Below are 14369 nucleotides of genomic sequence, written 5' to 3' on the forward strand. Positions count from 1 at the left end.
AAAGAATAAGTGAATCTCCTTTGAATAGCATAAAAGATCCGAGAGAGAGAGAGAGAGAGAGAGAGAGAGAGAGAGAGAGAGAGAGAGAGAGACGCTGAAATGGAAGAAATTTTAAGAGAGAAGCAACTGGGGTGAGTGATGCGCTCAGAAGCCCAAAATAAATGTCACTGCTCCAGCAAGCCGGACTAACAGGATGAGGGCTAGGATGCTGCTTCCCATTTCAGAATATTCTAGATAGCAGAGTTTATGAGGCTGTCATTTTGTGTAAGCTGATTTTTAAAAGGTTTATCTAAACAGTTTATATTATTTATTTTTGGGTATTCAGGTCTAAGTTTAAAAACAATTTTATTTTTTTTTGCCTTGCCAGTGTAGCTCAGAGGTTGAGTGTCCAATGGACCAGGAGGCCATAGTTCAACTCCTGTCGGGCACATGCCCCAGTTATAGGCTAGGTCCCCAGTAGGGGGCATGTAGGAGGCAGCCAATCAATGATTCTCTCTCCTCATTTATTGATTTAAAAATCAATACATTTTTAAATATATTTTATTGATTTTTTTACAGAGAGGAAGGGAGAGGGAGAGAGAGTTAGAAACATCGATGAGAGAGAAACATCGATCAGCTGCCTCCTGCACACCCCCCAATGGGGATGTGTCTGCAACAAAGGTACATGCCCTTGACCAGAATCGAACCTGGGACCTTTCAGTCCGCAGGCCGACAGTCTATTAGGCAGCTCCAAACTGTTTAGGGCTAAAGAAAAAATTTCTTAATTGGTTTTACAGCGAGAAACAATGATTTGTTGTTCCACTGATTTATGCATTAACTTGTTGATTCTTTTTTTTAATATATTTTATTGATTTTTTACAGAGAGGAAGGGAGAGAGATAGAGAGTTAGAAACATCGATGAGAGAGAAACATCGATCAGCTGCCTCCTGCACATCCCCCACTGGGGAAGTGCCTGCAACCCAGGTACATGCCCTTGACCGGAATCAAACCTGGGACCTTTCAGTCCGCAGGCCGACGCTCTATCCGCTGAGCCAAACCGGCTTTGGCGATTTTTTTTTTTTTAATCCTCACCTGAGGATATTAATTTTAGAGAGAGAGAGGGAGAGGGAGAAAAGCATCACTGTGGAAACAGAGAGCCTGTAGGCCTCCAAGAGGCTGGGCTGTCTGATGCTACAGAGCTGCTTCCTGACCATGGAGTCCCAGGGCACATAAGGTCAGCCATATTCCAGGGGCACATGTCTCACTCTTCACGTGACCCACACGAACCATCTCCTGGGAAGTCGAACCCTACACTGGACTCCACGTGTCTGACTCGGTTCCCCTGGGAGCAGCAATTACCTCACTGATTCAACTGCTGGGCAGGGTCGCTGGGGAGTCGGGTCGGTGGGAGAAGCTGTGACATGGGACGGAAGTCCCTGTGGTCGTGAGCCCAGGAGTGTGGCGCCCAAACTCCCATGGGATGGATGGATGAATGTGGACCACAGTGGAGTGAGCCCTGGGCAGCATCTTCCTTCTCCTCCCAACACATGCCCTCTTTCTACAGCACAGAGGCCCAATGGCCAACCTGCTGCGACCTCATCTTCTCGGGGGCCTGGAGCCCCACTCCACGTGAACCCCAGTCGCCATCATCCATCTCCTAGCCCTCTTTTTTTTTTTTTTTTTTTTAAATATATTTTATTGATTTTTTACAGAGAGGAAGGGAGAGAGATAGAGAGTTAGAAACATCGATGAGAGAGAAACATCGATCAGCTGCCTCCTGCACATCTCCTACTGGGGATGTGCCCGTAACCCAGGTACATGCCCTTGACCGGAATCGAACCCGGGACCCTTCAGTCCGCAGGCCGACGCTCTATCCACTGAGCCAAACCGGTATCGGCTCTCCTAGCCCTCTTGACCTCTGGTCCTCTCTCCACTAGCTCCTTCAACTCCGCCCACTTCAGGAGGCCTCCAGCCAATACCGGACACTAGAGTTTGAGAAGCAAAGCCATCTAGGAACGACTGGTCATAGAGGTTCTGAGAGTCCACAGCAAGCATGTCAAACTCTCGGGCCGCACGCGGTTCATGACAAATATTTTTGCAGCCCAGCCAATTTAATGGTATGTAAGAAACATTTTAATAAAAATTTAATTTTCTTGCCCTAACCGGTTTGGCTCAGTGGATAGAGCGTAGGTCTGCAGACTCAAGGGTCCCAGGTTCGATTCCAGTCATGGGCATGTACCTTGGTTGCGGGCACATACTCAGTAGGGAGTGTGCAGGAGGAAGCTGATAGATGTTTCTCTCTCATCGATGTTTCTGACTCCTCCTATCCCTCTCCCTTCCTCTCTGTAAAAAAATCAATAAAATATATTTTAAAAAATAAAATAAAAATTTAATTTCCTAACTTAATTTTTACAATATCCTGTTATGCATAATTATTCATAACGAACTACAACGTTCGCTAATGACTGATGACTATAATCACCTTACATGCAGGCGCACCATTTCTCTCCACTAATAGTAGCAGCGAATATTTTAGCAGCCGATGGCCACATCATTAGTCTTGGACTGACTTGGTGGGTGTGCGCAACAGGAAATATTTTGCTTTCAGAGAACAAAAAAAAATAGGTTTATTTGTGTGATGCTTATGAATTTGTGCTGTTATTCCGTGTCTGGTAAGTTAATGTTCAAGAAAAAAATACTAATTTTTATTAAAATTTTCTATTATTTTATGTTGGCAATTACTCATTTATTTCAGCCCTTTTTTTTAATATGTTTTATTGATTTTTTTACAGAGAGGAAGGGAGAGGGATAGCGAGTCAGAAACATCGATGAGAGAGAAACATCGATCAGCTGCCTCCTGCATATCTCCCACTGGGGATGTGCCCGCAACTCAGGTACATGCCCTTGACCGGAATCGAACCCGGGACCCCTCAGTCCACAGGCCGAAGCTCTATCCACTGAGCCAAACCGGTTTCGGCTATTTCAGCCCTTTGTATTCAGCATGTTTCTGTCAAAATAAACCTATGTTTCTATGAAAATTGAAGCTTTTTGTTTTTTTTGCGGCCCACATAAAGTTAAACCTTGTTTATTTGGCCCATGTTAGCCTTTGAGTTTGACGTGCTTGGTCTACAGAGCTTTGGGGAGGTGGCTAGCATCTACCTCTTCCAGCCTCCTAGTTAGAGAAGAGTAGCATCAATATCATCATCATTAATGGCAACAACAAAAAATTATCAATAAGCCCTAGCTGGTTTGGCTCAGTGGATAGAGAATCAGCCTGCGGGTTTGATTCTGGTCAGGGCACATGCCTGGTTTGTGGGCTCAGTCCCTAGTAGGAGACGTGCAGGAGGCAGCCGATCAATGATCCTCTCTCATCATTGATATTTCTATCTCTCTATCCCTCTCCCTTCCTCTCTGAAATCAATAAAAATCTATTTAAAAATTATCAACTATAAAAACATCAATAACAAGAGCAGACGTAATAAGAGGATGAGCAATCACATCAAGAATAGGTAAGAGCGACTGATGCAAGACATGGCAGCATCAGGGGAGAACCAAGATGGCGGCATAGGTTAACGCCGGAGTTTGCTGCTTTGAACAACTACTTCAAAAGTGAAACTAAAAGACAGAGGGACATCACCCAGAACCACTGGAACGCTGGCTGAGTGGAAGTCCTACAACTAGGAGGAAAGAGAAACGCATACGGACACTCAGAGGAGGCGCAGTGCTGAAGTCAAATTCTGAGGTGCGGAGTGCGCGCGCGGAGCGGGCTGGCGGCGGAGGGCGCGGTTGGCGTTTTCAATCGGGAGGGAGTCGCAGACTCTGAGCTCCAGATCCGGGCGAGTCTTTAGGGACCCAGACTCAAACGGGAGAAGCGGGACTGCCTGGCTTTGGTCAGAGCGAGTGCAGCTTTCCCTCCGAGCTTTGCAGCCATTGCTGGGACTCAGAGAGGCAGAGCCCCTGGGGACAGGACTGAGAGCGGCCATAACTGCTCTCTCTGGCCCACCCTGTTGATCCTGTGCGACCAGCCCCGCCCAAGCCCTGCACAGAGGCATTTGCCGGATAGCCTCAGGCAAACGCCAGATTAGCACCTCCCTAGAGGACAGAAGTTCTCTCACTGCTGACACAGCTGATTCTCATAGCCACTTGGCCTGGAGGGCAAACCCTCCCTGGAATTAGCTACAAGACTGCACACAAAGGCCACTAGGGGGTGCACCAAGGAAGCATAACAAAATGCAGAGACAAAGAAACAGGACAAAATTGTCAATGGAAGATCTAGAGTTCAGAACCACACTTTTAAGGTCTCTCAAGAACTGTTTAGAAGCCGCCGATAAACTTAATGAGAGCTACAAGAAAACTAATGAGACCCTCGATGTTATATTGGGGAACCAACTAGAAATTAAGCATACACTGACTGAAATAAAGAATATTATACAGACTCCCGGCAGCAGAACAGAGGAGCGCAAGAATCAAGTCAATGATTTGAAATGCGAGGAAGCAAAAAACACCCAACCGGAAAAGCAAAATGAAAAAAGAATCCAAAAATGCGAGGATAGTGTAAGGAGCCTCTGGGACAGCTTCAAGCGTACCAACATCAGAATTATAGGGGTGCCAGAAGATGAGAGAGAGCAAGATATTGAAAACCTATTTGAAGAAATAATGACAGAAAACTTCCCTCACCTGGTGAAAGAAATGGACTTACAGGTCCAAGAAGCGCGGAGAACCCCAAACAAAAGGAATCCAAAGAGGACCACACCAAGACACATCATAATTAAAATGCCAAGAGCAAAAGACAAAGAGAGAATCTTAAAAACAGCAAGAGAAAGAAACTCAGTTACCTACAAGGGAATACCCATACGACTGTCAGCTGATTTCTCAACAGAAACTTTGCAGGCCAGAAGGGAGTGGCAAGAAATATTCAAAGTGATGAACACCAAGAACCTACAACCAAGATTACTTTATCCAGCAAAGCTATCATTCAGAATTGAAGGTCAGATAAAGAGCTTCACAGATAAGGAAAAGCTAAAGGAGTTCATCACCACCAAACCAGGATTATATGAAATGCTGAAAGGTATCCTTTAAGAAGAGGAAGAGGAAGAAAAAGGTAAAGATACAAATTATGAACAACAAATATGCATCTATCAACAAGTGAATCTAAGAATCAAGTGAATAAATAATCCGATGAACAGAATGAACTGTTGATTATAATAGAATCAGGGACATAGAAAGGGAATGGACTGACTATTCTTGGGGGGGAAAGGGGTGTGGGAGATGCGGGAAGAGACTGGACAAAAATCGTGCACCTATGGATGAGGACAGTGGGTGGGGAGTGAGGGCGGAGGGTGGGGCGGGAACTGGGAGGAGGGGAGTTATGGGGGGGAAAAAAAGAGGAACAAATGTAATAATCTGAACAATAAAGATTTAATTAAAAAAAAAAAAAAAAAAAAAAAAAAAAAAAAAAGAATAGGTAAGAGCAGGGCCAGCTAATTCATACAGAACCCAGTTATGTCCCAAGCATTCTACATACCTCACTTCTCTTCATCCAAATGAGGTAGGTCTTGTCCACGTTTTGTAATAGAGGAACTAAGGCACAGAGAGGTTGAATAATTCACCTAAGATCACACAGCTGTTGAGACATACACCCCTGAGGAAGTAAAGAGAAGCAGACAGAGATGCTGTCATATTCACTGAGTCCCCACAGGGCGCGCCAACTCTGCTCTGGAAATGTTCCCCACATCTGAACCAGGTACAGTTTCCCTGAAAACTTTGCAGTCCTGGCACCATTCATAGGCATCTCACCAGTATGAGTCCTCTGGGGCCGGGTGCCCCAGGGGATATCCCTGAAAAGTGTCTGACACTGGTTAACAGCTACAGAGCCTCTGGCCAGTGTGAATTCTCGGGTGCTGGATGAGGTAGGCGCTGTCGATGAAAGTCTTCCTACGCTGCTTGCACAGGTAGGGTTTCTCCAGAATGCATTTTTTTTTTGCCGCACAATCCTGTGAGAGTCACCGCTGAGGGTTTTCCCACAATCCATACACATAGGGTTTCTCTCCAGTGTGCATTTTCTTTTCTTTTTTTCTTTTTAAAAAAATTTTTTTTTAAATATATTTTATTGATTTTTTACAGAGAGGAAGGGGGAGAGAGAGAGAGTTAGAAACATCGATCAGCTGCCTCCCGCACATCTCCCACTGGGGATGTGCCCGCAACCCAGGTACATGCCCTTGACCGGAATCGAACCTGGGAAACTTCAGTCCACAGGCCGACGCTCTATCCACTGAGCCAAACCGGTTTCGGCCAGTGTGCATTTTCTGATGGACAATAAAGGGGAAGAAATCTGGGGAGGACTTTTCACACTTGTTACATTTGAACGTTTTTTTTCCTCCAGTGTGAGTTCTGTGGCGCAAAACAAGGGAAGGGCCCAGCAGCGTGGCTCAGTGGTGGAGCCTCGACCCATAAACCAGGAGGTCAAGGTTTGATTCCTGGTTGGAGCACAGGATTCCAAGTGGGAGGCCTGCAGGAGCCAGCCAATCAACGACTCTCTCTCATCATTGATATTTCTCTCTCTCTCTCTCTCTCTCTCTCTCTCTCTCTCTCTCTCTCTCCCGTTCCCTTTCTCTCTTTGAAATCAATAAAAATATATTTAAAAAAAACAAAAACAAGGGTAGAGTGGCAGCTTAAGGATTTACTTGTTATTGTTGAGAGTATTACAGATGTCCCCTAATTTTACCCTCATAGGCCCCCCTCCTCCCAGCCCCTGACCCACCCCAGGCCTTCACGTTATTGTCTGCGTCCATTGGTAATACACACATTGCATGATTTCACATACATGAAATGTCCAGGATAGTCAAATCTATAGAGACAGAAAGTAGGACAGAAGGAGGAATGAAGAGTATTTGCTCATTGGTATTTCGTTTCTTTGGGGAGGTAATGAAATGTACTAGAATTAAAGAATGGCAGCCCTAACCGGTTTGGCTCAGTGGATAGAGTGTCAGCCTGAGGACTGGGGGGGTCCCAGGTTCGATTCTGGTCAAGGGCATATACCTTGGTTGCGGGCACATCCTAAGCGGGAGGTGTGCAGGAGGCAGCTGATCGATATTTCTCTCTCATCGATGTTTCTAACTCTCTATCCCTCTCCCTTTCTCTCTGTAAAAAGTCAATAAAAAAAAAAAAATATATATATATATATATAAAGAATGGCAGTGACTGCACAACCTTGGGAAAATACTAAAAACCACTCAGGCTCTGGCTGGTTTGGCTCAATGGGTAGAACTGACATGGGGCTGCTAACCTTAGGGTACCGGGTTCAATTCTGGTCAAGGGCACATGCCCAGGTTGTGGGCTCAAGCCCCACTAGGGGGCGTGCAGGAGGCGGCCAATCCACGATTCTCTCTCATCACTGATGTTTCTCTCTCTCTCCCATCCTCTCTGAAAACAAAAAATATATATATATAAAAAAACCCACTCAGTTGTGCACTTAGAGAATGTTAGCTTAAAAAGTGTTTATAAGTTGTGGCTGGCTAGGTCAGTTGGTTAGAGTGTCATCCCATATGCCAAGGTTGCAGGTTCAATCTCTGGTCAGGCCAGATACAAGTATCAACCAATAAATGCATAAATGAGTAGAACAACAAATTGATTTCTCTTTCTCTCTCTTTCTCTCTCTCTCTCTTTCCCCCCTTCCTTTCTCTCTAAAATCAGTATTTTTTTAAATATATTTTTTAAAAAGACCAAAAAATTTTGTTTCCTCTTTTTTTCTACCAGAAATAGCCACTGATCCAGTTAAGTTCCTTTGGTCACGCTCAGCCTAGATGTGCCCCACCAGCATGGTCAAGGGTGAACCCTGAGGGGGGAGCCGTGAATGAATCAGAAAAGACAGACAAGAGAATGAAAGCTGGGTCTCGGTGGGACGCGGCTTCTCTGATGGAGAGACAGTAACCGTGGCCACAAGCCAAGTCTTCATTTTATAGGCAGATTCCACAAGGTAAAAAAAAGTAAGGGCGAGGGCAAGATGTTAAGGCTCATCTACTCAGTTACATGAACCTGAACTCTATCAAGCCCACAGCACTCAGACACGTGGGACCACGTGTTCCGACCACAGGTTCAAGCTTACAACTCTAGCCTCTGGCCATAATTGTGCTGGGAGGGCTCTGCCCTCTAAGCTGGGACGTGCATGTGGCTTTGCCATGAGAGGACTGTGCCCTTTCATTAGTCCAAGGCTTGAACCTGTTCAAACGCTGTAGCCGCTCTCCACACCTAGACGTCCATACGTACTGATGTATTTCCTATTTTCCCCTCCTGGTGTCATGCCCAGATTTCAGGATCCCCAACAGACCACGCGAGGGAGCCAGCCATGTCTGATGCAAAAGCAAAGAGTCCTTTATTTCGAACTAGTTCCGCTCCCCGACCACACTCACCAATGCAACGGTAAGCCCAGTGGCAGAGAGAGAGAGCTAGCCGGATGTGAAGAGGAGTTTTATAGGGGGGTGGAGTAAGGGCAGGAGAGGGGACTGTGGGCCCCGCCGATTGGCCAGGCGCAAGTCGGTGTCTCATTACACAGGATGTGGTCATATTGATGGCGTGCACTTCCCTTGATTATCATTGGTTAGTCCAGGGAAATCCTGGGTGTGGCTAGCAGAGGCTTGGGCACTTCCCTTGATTATCATTGGTTAGTCCAGGGAAATCCTGGGTGTGGCTAGCAGAGGCTTGGGGCTTCCGGGAAGAAGCCTTGCTGAGCACATGGCTCTGCCCAAAAATGGAGGACCCAGGGTCAGATGGAGGGCATAGTCCTCACCCTTTCACTGGCACTTAGTACACATCCTGTGGTAAATGCTTCCCTCCACGTCCCGCTTGGTTCAGGGTTCAGGATCTGGAAGAGGAGCCGCACACAAATGAACGAGAAGAGACAAGAGATGATTTGGAAATATTGGGGGACCAGGCAGGCAAGTTCAACTCAAGGGGAAGGACTTCCACTGGTACTCAGGCCTCACCAAGCTTTTATTGATCTGGGATACACCCATAGCATAGCCCTTAGGCAGGCGAGACTCCCGGCAACAGGCAGACTAGCCCATCAGCAAGGATTCACATAATAATAAATGGGGAAGTTGCTTCAGCTACCACCGTCTGGACAAACAGAGGTGGCGCCCAGCTCCAACCTTTGCTAGGGCTTGAAAGGCACCCAGCCTTCAGGCGGTTCTCTGTCGACGCTTATCAGCTAGTGAAGACAATAAGCGGTTCCCACAACATACTCTCAACCCGTTTGTCACCTGGGGTCTGAACGCTTGCCCTTGTAAATGTGGATTTTTAATTTGGGAAAGGAAGTCTTGCACCCCACACCCCGCCTCCTGCAGTGAGGTCACTTCGCTGAGAGTTGCCCGTTGAAGGGATCCCACCTCTGGCCTTATGGCCCATTCCTGGTATTTGACATGGTGGGGGGGGGGGTCTCTCCTCCGTAAATCCCATTCTCTCTTGGTCCATCACCCATCTCAAGCTGCCCTCCTCCCGCCTTGGCCATTTTTTCTTCATCTGGCTGCCTTCTTTCGCCGTTTTCCCCGTGGTCACTTGCTTCTTGTGTCTCCATGCTGAGTGTTTACCTCCGGAATGAGGCCCGGAAATCAGAATTTTAAAAAGATTTCCAGGTGATTCTAATGTGCAGCCAAGGTTGAGAACCACTGACCTAACAGAACCTGAGGTTTACAAGGTTCTACCTACCCCATCCTGCCCACTCCCATCACATCTCCCTCCCAAAGCCCCTGCATCCCCCCCATCAGCACATACCGATCCCTGTGTGGGGCAGTCTTCCCTCCCCACCCCATGGTCAATCTCTCCTCCTCTCACAGCTCTTGGTTCTTTCCCCAACTACATTTCACGTGGATGTTTTCGCGATTGTTTGGTAAATGCCCATCTTGCTCTCTAGCCGGACAGCCCCATGAGGCTGGACAGTTATGCTCCCAGTTAGACTATCCTGGGGACTGGCCTGCTGACATCGGGGATGCTCATAAAATTTTTGTTGATTGAATTGGAAAACATTTTCTGAGACATGACTGATTGCGGATTACAGGTGAGATTCTGGATATAATTTCTTTTTTTTTAAAAAAAAATGTTTTTGTTGATTTCAGAGTGAGGAAGGGCGAGGGAGCGAGATAGAAATATCAGTGGTGAGAGAGAATCACCGATTGGCCGCCTCCTCACATCCCCTACTGGGGATCAAACCTGCAACCTGGGCATGTGCCATGACTGGGAATCAAATCATGAACTCTTGGTTCATGGGTCGATGCTCAACTGCACCAGGTGGGGCTGGATGCAATTTCTTTATTTCCAATTTTTCAGAGCAGGGTGCTTACAATCCATCAAGGAAGATATACGATTACAATGTGTTGTGTATCCGTCAGATGGCAGGCAGTTAATGCCCAAGAAGACGAGAAAATGCATATTGGGTGTGCAGGAGGCAGCGGATTGGTGGTTCTCTCTCATCATTGATGTTTCTCTCTCTCTCTCTCCCTTCCTTCCTTTCGGAAATGAATAAAAATGAATTTAAAAATAAACAAAACAAAAAATTTTTAAAAAATAAAAAAACACCAACTAGCCCCACTGGCCTTGAGTCGGGAAGGGATAGTGGGACGAGGCGCTGGGCCCCTCGCAGTCCATTAGCCTTTCGCAGCTCCAGCTGTGAGCCTGGTGTTTTAGTTCTAGGCCAGTGATGGCGAACCTATGACACGTGTGTCAGAGGTGACACGCGAACTCATTTTTTTGGTTGATTTTTCTTTGTTAAATGGCATTTAAGTATATAAAATAAATATCAAAAATATAAGTCTTTGTTTTACTATGGTTGCAAATATCAAAAAATTTCTATATGTGACACGGCACCAGAGTTAGGTTAGGGTTTTTCAAAATGCTGACACGCCGAGCTCAGAAGGTTCGCCATCACTGTTCTAGTGTATCCAGAGCACGGGCTCTGCAAGGGGAGAGCATTCCTAGTTTGTATGAAAAGCGAGATGTGGACGGGAGTGTCGGTGGGAGCAGGCCAGCGAGGGCAAGGTGGACAGAGGGAGAGGGAAAGGGCAGGGGGAATGTTCTTCAAGGCTGTAAGTTTTCTATTGTTGCAGGAACAAATGACCACAAACTTTGCAGCTTGTGACCACACAAATCTATCCCAGGCTTATATTTTTTAAAATATTTTTTTTATTGATTTCACAGAGGAAGGGAGAAAGAAACATCCATGATGAGAATCACTGGCTGCCTCCTGCACACTCCACCCTGGGGATTGAACCCATAATCTAGCATGTGCCCTGTCCAGAATCAAACCCGGGACCCTCAGTCCACAGGCTGATGTGCTTTCCACTGAGCCAAACCGGCTAGGGCTACCGTAGCCTTAAGACCTCAGTGGCCTTCACTGTGACTCTGGCTCCACAGGAGCAAGTCAAAACCCCTGTCTCCGATGTGATGCCAGACAGCTGAAGTGGCTCTCACCCGGCCACCTGCTACGGGAAGGATGTTCCCAGTCATCCCTCACCTCTCTGGCCTCCTACTCCTCATTCTCTGAGGCCCACCCTCTCCTCCACAGTGACACCCCCTCATAATCCAAGTTCCTAAGAAGGAACTTATTATGTCCTGGGCCCTTGTATTCTTTTTGAAATTATTACAGCAACAATGTGTGACTTGTAACAGAGAAAAAAAATCATACACCATTGCAGTTCCCTAAGAAAACCACATTTATTTCTCCACGAACAACATCCACATGTAAACACACCTTCACACGGCAAATCTTCTACTTTATGCCATTTTCTGTTGTTGCCTGCCCCACTGTAACATTTCAATATGGCCACAAAACCTTTATAATTATGGTTCAGGATCGAACACATCGGAAGTGTCCTAAGTGAACAATAAAAGGTAAACATACCAGCTCAGTCATTCTGGTTCAGCGACTAAAGCAGTGCCTCACATTCCTAGAGCAGCCCGCAGCCCGTTCCTAGTGCTCAGTCTTTCCTTCACCGGTTAACTGCCACAATAGCTTGAATTTAATTAGAAAAGGTCCGCCGCTTGCATCTATAGACGGCTGCGGTGTACAAATGGTGAAGAACGATAATGTCACTGTTCGTTCACAAGCAACATCCTCCTCCAAGTGCCTCTTCTGAAACGAGTCCTCAGCACCCGGCAGGCGGGGATACATCCAAACAGCAACCTCCGTGAATTCTGTGTCTGCTGGGGTGTGGAGCATCGTGGGGGCCTCTCGCCGGGACATCACTGCTGATCCAGACGAGTCAGTACAGCTCCTGCTGAAAGCTGCTCTCACTGATCACACTGGATTCTGCTAAGGGTTTGCTTACGTACAACAGGCAGACACTCCTGATTTCAAGGATTCGTCAAGACTGATCAGTCACTGAACACATTCACAGGTTCTCTCCAGTCCACGCACTCTCACGCAGGAGCAGCTGGGTGTCTCCCAAAGGTGTTATTCCAGTGTCGCGTATTCATGTTCCGTACAGGGTGGGGTGATCATCCCCGAGGCCTTTGCCACGTTTACCGCCATCCTGGGTTCCCTCCAGGAGTTCGTAATCTTTCAACTTAACAATATGGGTAAGGAATGCCTCACATTCCATTTACTGGATAGGGAAGAGAAACACTTAAAAATAAGTTTCTATACTTAAAAGCCACATGTGTGATGGGACCCCATACATGCAAAATTATGTACACGTAAGGAGATGGGGGAAAGGAAGGCCACCAGAATACTAATGATGATTATCCCAGAGGGGGGGGCATTGCAGGTGACTTACTTATTCCTTAAAAAAAATAAACAAATTCTTGGGCCTGGCCAGGTAGTTCAGTTGGTTAGAGTGTCATCCCAATACACCAAGGTTGCGGGTTCAATTCCTGTTCGGGGCACATAACAAGAATCAAGCAATGAATGCCTAAGGGGAACAACAAATCAGTGTCTCTCTCTCAAAAAAAATCAATAAATTAAAAACACACACACGCACACACACACACAAAGATTTCATCACTCAAATTAAAAAAAAATTATTTTGCACTGACTGGGAGGAGTCACCCTTGAAGACACCCCTCGCTCACACAGGTTTTCGAGGGCACTCAGGAAACGAGCGTGCCCACATCCATTACGCTTCCATGGGCTGCTCTCCAGGGTGTGTCCTCTGATGTTGGACCAGGGCTGAGCTCCTTCTGAACATTTTCCCACACTCGGGACACTGGCTGGGACCCTCTCTGCTGTGGAGTCTCTGATGTACTGCAAGGTGAGAGTTCTGTTTGAAGGACTTCCCACACTCTGGACATTGGTACGGGGTCTCCTTGGTGTGAATTCTCTGGTGCTTGGTCAGGCAGGAGCTGTCCCTGAAGGCTTTGCCACACCGACTACACTCGTAGGGCTTCTCCCCAGTATGAGTCCTCTGGTGCCGGATGAGGCCAGCGATGTTCCTGAAAAGCTTCTGACACTGGTCACAGCCATAGGGCTTCTCGCCAGTGTGAATTCTCTGGTGCCTGATGAGGTAAGCACTCTCGATGAACGTCTTCCCACACTCTTTACACTCGTAGGGCTTCTCCCCAGAATGGATTTTCTGATGCACGATGAGGTGAGAGTTACGGTTGAAGGACTTTCCACATTCCACACATTCAAAGGGCTTCTCTCCGGTGTGAGTCCTCTCGTGCTGAGTGAGGTACGAGCCGTCCCGGAAAGCCTTTCCACACTTGCTGCATTCATAGGGCTTCTCCCCAGTGTGGATCCTGAGATGCACAGTGAGGTGGGAGATGTCTGTGAAAGGCTTCCCGCACTCGTTACATCGGTATGGTTTTTCCCCCGTATGAGTTCTTTGATGCAAAATCAGGGATGAGTTTCGGTTGAAGGTTTTTCCACATTCTAGGCATTGGTAAGGTTTCTCCCCGGTGTGAATTCTCTGGTGTTGTGTCAGAGCTGACCCATCGCTGAAGGCTTTCCCACACTTACTGCATTTGTAGGGCTTCTCTCCTGTGTGGATTCTTTGATGCACAATCAAATTATAGTTCTTGGAGAAGGATTTTCCACACTCGTTGCATGTATAAGGTTTCTCTCCAGTGTGAGTACGGTGATGCAAGATGAGAGAAGAGTTCCGTTTGAAGCACTTGCCACATTCCATACATTTATACAGCTTCTCCCCAGGGTGACTTCTCCTGCTTTCATTAAGAGATGAAGTCAAGGTAAAGATGTCCCCAAAGTCCTTGCCTTCATATAGCTTCTTCCCTCTTTTTGTTATCTTTTGTTCACCAAGAGGGGTAAAATGGCTGAAAGACTCAACACTTTCAGGGTATTTATAGAGGTTCTCTCTCATTGGACTTCTCCCCAGTTGTTGAACCACTTCCATGGAATGGCAGAATGCTTCCTCACAGGCAACACTGTCACCAGTTCTTGTAGC

Source organism: Myotis nattereri (genome assembly GCF_964212035.1).
Source record: "Myotis nattereri genome assembly, chromosome: 15".
Classification (NCBI taxonomy): Eukaryota; Metazoa; Chordata; class Mammalia; order Chiroptera; family Vespertilionidae; genus Myotis; species Myotis nattereri.